At 39.8% G+C, this 7,763-nt stretch overlaps 1 protein-coding gene across 2 annotated transcripts in view; it reads right to left on the reverse strand.

Moving 5' to 3' along the window:
- LOC149779212 (uncharacterized protein CXorf38 homolog) overlaps window positions 1–6,307 on the reverse strand; it is a 61,124-nt gene extending 54,817 nt beyond the window's left edge. Inside the window, exon 1 of one of the 2 annotated variants that reach the window (XM_089939783.1) lies at window positions 5,435–5,784. The gene's annotated coding sequence lies outside the window, so the exon portion shown is untranslated. Of the gene's footprint in view, window positions 1–5,434; window positions 5,785–5,999 lie in introns of those variants that run through there. The other variant, XM_089939782.1, reaches the window with a different exon arrangement.
- Between the last annotated feature and the right edge of the window lie 1,456 nt (window positions 6,308–7,763).

The following is a 7,763-nucleotide window of genomic DNA, read 5'->3' on the forward strand; positions in this document are numbered from 1 at the left end:
ATCGAAAGAACTCCTAAAATTTCCCAAACTGATGAAAGCGCCGCAAAAGATCTAGGACGAAGAATAATAGGAAAATTTACTCAAGGTGGAGCGTATGATCATAAACTACATCATAGTCGATTAATCATGGACGAGGCCGAATTGGATCTTATTGTCGCTGATGCCGCCACGAATAATACGTTTTGTACCCGCGAAGATGTGTTTCTGTCAAACGGGGAAAAATTAGGAACTGTTTTTAGTTATATCGACGGAGAATCATCTCAGTACACACATTTGAGATCTTCGATGCTAGCTTATGTATCAATAAACCTATTGTCGATGATTAATAGGTTTCCCGTTGACGCAGTGAGAGTTGCAACGGATTCATTCTATATCGATAAAAAACACTTAGCGGCGTTGAATAAGGTTATACCGAATGATCCATCGTGGGGTTCATGGAGAATAAAAAATGAAATGTTGCATGGATATTGTGAATCGGCTGATGTTGAAATCGAGGATGAATATCGCGGCGCAGAAATATCTGGGAAATTTTCAATTTCTACGACAACTTCGCTGCCGCCGGTGCACGATCCTGTTGTGAGACATAGAACAGTTTATCTCAACGGGGCTGGTGGTTCCGGTAAGACAACTCGGGCGATTGAATTATTTCGCGGTTCTGACATGATTGTGCTGACTCCCACACACAGACTTGCCAGGGAGATGAGACAACGGAAAGTTAACGCGTGTACGTATCACAGTTTTTTCAAATACAGCGGCGGCACGTGGACACCTACGCGAATGGGTACGAAATATATCCCTGGAATAATAATCTGGGATGAGATAGACACTGTGCCGTTGGATACATTAAAACAGTTTCTGGATTGGTTGCTAAAGAAAAATACCGCAGTGGTGATGTGCGGCGATCATGGTCAACCACCACCATTTACAGGTGAATCTCCACACACGTGGTTGAAAACTTTTGTAGATTATTATGAGGAAATAACTAACGATGTTAGATCACTCGATGAAACGCTGAAAGAGTTTAAGGCGTTGATCAGGCTACAAACCAATAAAGTCCAATGTGAGATAATGCGTGAAATAATTCCAGAGACTTCGCTGAGCGACTTTTGGGAAACGTGGAAACCAGGTGATTTAATTGTGGCAAGTAGAAAGATAGTCAGGGACACACTTCAGCAGCGGTTATTTCAGTTACATCAGAAGAAATTTCCAATGCTGGTAGTGCCGTTGTGTTATAGACCAGCTGATACGCGATTGCAGAATACCGACGTTGATATACCTGGGAGATCGGAAAAACAGAATTTAGTATTAAATGATATTGTCACAGTTGATATTGATGCTGTTGAACAGGCACTGAAAATGAGCAAATCCCCGTGGACGCTAGGATACGCTATGACCATCCACAGTTCGCAGGGACTAACTATTTCAGATACAACAGTTTGGATTGTTGATGATCGCATCGAGTGGTCAAATTTAGTTTATTTAGCCGTGTCAAGAGTAAGAAGGATAGGTCAGTTACGAAGAATTGTATTAGATGATGTTATCAACGACAGCATCAACAGATCAATCGCTGATGATACAATAAGAAAGAAATTAGCCGGTTACAAACAGAGCGACAAAAAAAATGGCAACGAGTTTGATCTCGACGAAACATTTATTATACAATTACAACAACAGCAGAATAATCACTGCGCGAGTTGTAATTGTTTATTGCTGTGGCAGTATTCGAAAAATAATCCAAGGCAATTTACCGTAGATAGAATAGATAGTAATCGCGGTCATACGCGTGAAAATGTGATGTTGACCTGTCTTGAGTGTAATCGACGCAGAGGTGCTGCTGCAGTTATTTAAGTGATCGAGGTGGTAATTGTGTATCCGCGGGAATCACCTGAAGTTGCTCGCGTGTGAACCCACGCTGAGGAGCAGTCGAATCTAATCTGTAGATTGCGTTTCTCCCAGTTGATCTGGTTATGCTAGATATCTTATGTGTTGTAACGCTCCATATAGGATCAGTTGCCCTTTTTTTTCCTCCTTCGAGTTCGCCGGGTTCGTATAAATACCTAACGGTGACATTACCCAGCAACGGGGACGCTAGCGTCGTTGGCTGCGTTGAAACACGTTCACTGACGCGGGGTATATATTTTTTTGTGATTGCATTTACAGGTCTCATGTTTGTTGTTCTGGTAATTTCATTATTCAGTGCGTGGATCACGTTTGGCAGTCTTGCAACCCATTCACGAGATCTCGTATCGTAAATGAATTCCCTCGCGTACTGGTATCCGAATAATCTCTCAGCGAGTGTTCTATTAAATCGCTCAACAATTGCCTGATCCCGATGAATTTCAGTATGTCCTCGTCGTATGGTAACGTTATGCTGCTTTGTCAGTGATGACACCGCGCCCTGAAATTCTTTACCAGGATCAACTTGTAATAATCGTGGCCAGTTTAGAGGTCCTCGCTGATAAATTCGCGAAAACGCAGAGGCGACTTCGGACGCTGTTTTAGTCGCTAACGGTTCTGCTTCTTTGTATCTACTAGCAACATCAACTACTGTTAGCGCGTATTTGTATATTTTTCTGCGGACAGTATCATGAGGCAGGAATAGTATGTCAGCCTGATGAACTTCATTGGGGGTACTAACATCAAAATGTGCAAAGTTGATTTGTCGAGGTGGTGGTAAGTAGATTTGCCATATTGCTTGTTTTGACAGCCATTTTTTGGCAACCTCGCGTGTTACTGATGCCGCGTTGGCGAGTTTATTAATTGCTGAGTTACCTCTCCAGTATCCGATTGGGGAATAATAAATCGCTTGCATGGAAACACTAGCGTTGGAAGTCCTTGGACTTGTCTGCATCGTTATTAATTATCCAGCCCCGATTACTAATTTAGATTTCATCGCTGATCTTACTAACCAATTAGCGAGTGACTCCCTAAATGATTTATTTTTTATGGCGCTTAGTGCATGAATTAATTTCACATCCGCGATATGCCTGTCTTGTAGATCTTTACTTCGATAAGCAATATCATGTATGTGACACGCTGCGTCGATAGCGTTTATCGGATACTCGCCGGGTTTGGGCTGATCGTTGCTGTCAAGCCTGATATCTAGTCGTGTTCCCGGACCGCAGTAATTGTATCCTGGGAGATGTTTTTCTCCGGGATATTTAGCCCAAGGGGTACCTGGAAGTCGTCCGAGGGCGGCTGCAATGTCACCTCCGCGTTTGTCAGGCTTTTTTTTTGAAATCTAAATTTTTTTGTGCCACATCGCGTACACTTACCAGAAAGTGCTTGTCTGTTATTTTTTGTTGTAACCGTTGTTAGATCATTCGTAGGGGTTCGTGCCTTACACTTCACACAATATAGATCCATAATTATTATTCCTTATATACAAATGGAGATCACTGATTTTTCTGCGACGCGAAGGAAAGAACCAGTCAAGCATAATTCCGTGCTACCAAATTCTATCAGAATGATCATCATAGGACCGTCAGGATCGGGTAAAACGCAGTTGTTGCTGAACCTGATTATGAAGTGGATGAAGTGGGATAAGCTGTATTTGGTAGCACCATCTGTAGACGATCAGCGATGCTATAATGTTATAAAAGATTTTAATGAGAGTGCAAAAACGCTGAGTGAAGACGGCGAGGATGTTGTTGAATTTATAACTGATATTGAAGAAGCTCCGTCCGTGGAAGACCTCGACGGGGGAATAAATAACCTAGTAGTGTACGATGATGTAATGCTGGACAAGCAAAAAAATCCTGCAAGAATATTTTCACGAGGTCGTCATAAAAACACCGATGTGATTTATGTTACTCAGCGTTACACACAAATTCCAAAAGTAATCAGGGATAACTGTAATCTTCTTGCTGTGTTTAATGGAGTTGATGTTCACACGCTGAGAAATATTCATCAGACATGGTGTAGCGGCGATATGGATATTAATAAGTTTAAGAATTTCTTTAGTCACGCTCGAAGAAACCAGCATGGATTTGTGACAATAAATTTACACGATCCCAGAACAAGATACCGTATCGGACTTGATACACTGTATGGTTAACATAAAAATGTTTTCTTGGCGCGTTAACGCGCTCGGAAACTCATTTCGTAGAGCAGCAGAGGGGGGGGGGGCTGGACCGACCGACCGTGTCAATGACGACCCGCGGGGGAATAGTTTCAGATTTATTGAAGTAAACCAAGAACGTCAGCGCGCGGATGTTATTGCATTTCCCGGGTCGTCGAAGAGTCTCTCCGAGAGAAATTATTCGACGTTCAGGGATATTTTTTTTTTATTCTATGGTCTACATGGAAAGGTTTATCGTCGAAATAAGTAAACCGAAACTGTTTTTGTCTATTCAGTACTATTTTAGTTTCGGTCTGTTCCCCCCCTCTGCTGCTAATGTATTCCTTATCCTAACACATATTTACTGAAATAAATACAATTAGTAGTGCTCTACATGTTACATTCTTTCTGTCAGTGTATGAATTACTCGGTCTTAATAGCGAATCGAGAGGACATGCCAAAAATATGGGGTGTTACGAAACACCCAAATCCACTCAAATCCACCCAAATCCACACCCTAGTGCAGTCTTTCAAACTTTAATCTCCACTCAATTAATAAATAAATGACAAATCGCTCCATCGTATCACTTCATCACTCCATTGCCCGGCCAAATACTACAAGATGTAGAGATTGTCCCTAAAAGGATTCCATATAAATGACCTATAAAATATATAATAATGACCAAAAACAAATGTTGCAAATATTTTATTGTCATACAGAAAATGTTATATTGATTCAATATTATGATGGTGAAAAAGAATAATCTGTAAGTACATTTCTTTGGTCCTAGACCTAACCCAATAGAACTGTGTAAAACTGCACAATAAAAAAATAATTCGATTTGTGGAAAAAGATTTGTTTTAAAAAAAAAAATTAAAATGGGGGGAGGGGAGGTACCGTTGCAATTTAGAGATGAGACGACAGACAAAATGCGATCTGGTGTGGATTTGGGTGGATTTGGTGTGGATTTGGGTGGATTTGGGTGTTTCGTAACACCGAAAATATGACCCATGTTGAGCAAAGATGATGCCATTACTGGACTGAAAATCCTTTGAAAAAACAATAATTAAAGCTATTTGCCGCCACGATCATATATCCATAGATGCCGCCGTGCATTAGACAAACTCATCTGTTACAACTGAATTAGCATTGCCTTCTTTTTGAAAAATACGTCGATTAAATCATCGCATGATACGAATCGCAAGAACGCTGTTCGAAAACTGAATTATTGAAACCGGTTTTTAAAAGGTACTAGTCTGACTTTATATCCCCGTTTGTTTCTACCCCTCTAACGATTTCAGTAATGAAAACTTTTGTGTGATAAAAAGTGCAAGGAACTGAGTCAATTCATTCAATGATTTATAATTTCTAACCTGACTTTGAGTAGAATGTCCGTAACATCATGATCATCTGTGCGTTTAACGCACAACGGAAGTTTTCAATATAATAGTCGATATGCCCGATATCCGTTTCCAGTTACTGGACAAGTCCATTTCCAGCAAAGGGATTTGTTAGTGATCATATATGTACATTCATATGTCGTCTGCTTCCGATATGAACAGTGTCGAATCAAGCAAAGGAAAAAAAATGACACCAACAAATGTGCCTTTCACGTGGATTTAACAAGCGCATTAATTTCTTTGTTCATGTGTGCAAAGGGAAATAATTCCAAACTCTCAATGCAATGGTAACTTACGGAATTATCCAACAGTTACCGAATAAGATGAACTACGTCATTATGTCGTCTGATGGAAATATGTGATGTGATTTGGATTTTTAACGTAGCTTTAACAATTTTCCAGTCATATCGCTACGATGTCTGCAGTAAGGCAGTTTATAGTGATGTCTAGCACTGGGGCATCATGCCGCAGACATGTAAAATGATGTCCCACCCAGTCACATTATCCTGACACCGGACTGACCAGTCCTAACACTAACCTCTTAATGCTGAGCGCCAAGCGAAGCAGCTGTTAGTACCATTTTTGTAAGCCCTTGGTATCACTCGGCCGGGGATCGAACCCACGACCTCCCGCATCCGAGGCGGACGCTCTAACCACTAGGCCACCGGAGCGGTTCTGATGGAAATAAACTAGCCCATAGTGAACTCAATATGGCGCCGTGTTAGTATGGAAAATCCGTTATGTTATAAATCCGTGTGGAGCAGATTGTGATTTTAAAAAGAAGGGTCTGAATCTAATTATATCCATATCTCCGCTGCACCACGTTTGATGAATGTTTCGCAGAGTATGTATCAACTCTGTTAAATACAACTAAAATATTGCAGTTATCTCTGATCACTTTAGGAATTTGTGGTATATCGTTGAGTGACATAAATTATATCTGTATTTTTATGTCTGCCTGTGGAAAATATTCTAGCTGGATTTGATTGTTTATCCAGCATCACATCGTATACTACGAGATTATTAATAAATCCATCTAATTCATCAACACTCGGTGCTTCATCAATATTGTTTATAGAATTAATAATGTCGTTACCATCTTCAATTAAAAATCTTGGTTTTCATTAAAATCTTTAAGTACATCATAACATCTCTGATCTTCAACTGATGGTGCAATTAAATACAACTTGTCCCATTTTAACCATCTCATTATCAAATTAAGCAGTAATTATGTTTTACCGGACCCAGGTGGACCTATTATAATCATTCTGATAGAATTCGGTAATGCTGAAATATGTTTTACTGGCTCTTGCTTTCGTATCGCTGAGAAATCAATTACATCCATATTATAAATATACATGAATCTATATTGTTTACGTTGTAGAGTTAAAACTCCGACCACTGATTTTTTCACGGTTACAACAAAAAATGGGAAAATAGCACATGGTGGAAAATATGCAATATCTAACAGAATTTCTTTTTCGTTTTTACCCAGAATTCAACGTAAAGATGGTGGTGATACATTAATGTCAAAATTTCCAGGAACACCATGGGCTAAATACCCAGGAGAAAAACAACTTCCTGGATATAATTATTGTTGTCCTGGTACCCGACTTGATATCCGACTTGATAACCATGATCAACCAAGACATGGAGTGTACCCGATAAATGATATTGATAAAGCATGTCACACTCATGATGTAGCTTATAAAAGTAAAAACCTACAAGATAGACATATTGCAGATGTGAAGTTGATTCTTTCGTTAAATTCCTTTATTTTTTTTTAAAATAGCAGAGAATCATTAGCCAATTGGTTGGTAAGATCCACGATAAAAGGTAAGTTAGCAGTAGGAACCGGTAATTAATCAACTAATTATTAAAATAATGGAATCGATTTATTATAGTCCAAGAGGATATTGGAAAGGTAGAGCAGCAATTGGTAAACTCGCTGACGCAGCAAATACTACACGTTCTCCCGCCGCAAATTGGTTAGCACGAGAAGCAGTATGTTAAATTTAGCTACCACCACCTAAAAAAATTCAGCGTGCACATTTTGATCTCAGCACTCCTAATGAAGTTCATCAAGCAGATAGTTTGTTTTTATCACACGATACTATCAAAATTGGTTGACGTCAATTAACATACAAATACGCATTGACTGTCGATGACGTTGCAAGTAGGTATAAACAAGCAGAGCCACTTTCAGCTAACACAGCTGCTGAAGTTGTATCTGCTTTTGAGCGAATTTATCAACGAGGACCCTTACGATGGCCTCAACTATTACAGGTTGATCCTGGCAAGG

Source organism: Sinohyriopsis cumingii, chromosome 17 (genome assembly GCF_028554795.1).
Source record: "Sinohyriopsis cumingii isolate HCF-2022 chromosome 17, ASM2855479v2, whole genome shotgun sequence".
Lineage (NCBI taxonomy): Eukaryota > Metazoa > Mollusca > Bivalvia > Unionida > Unionidae > Sinohyriopsis > Sinohyriopsis cumingii.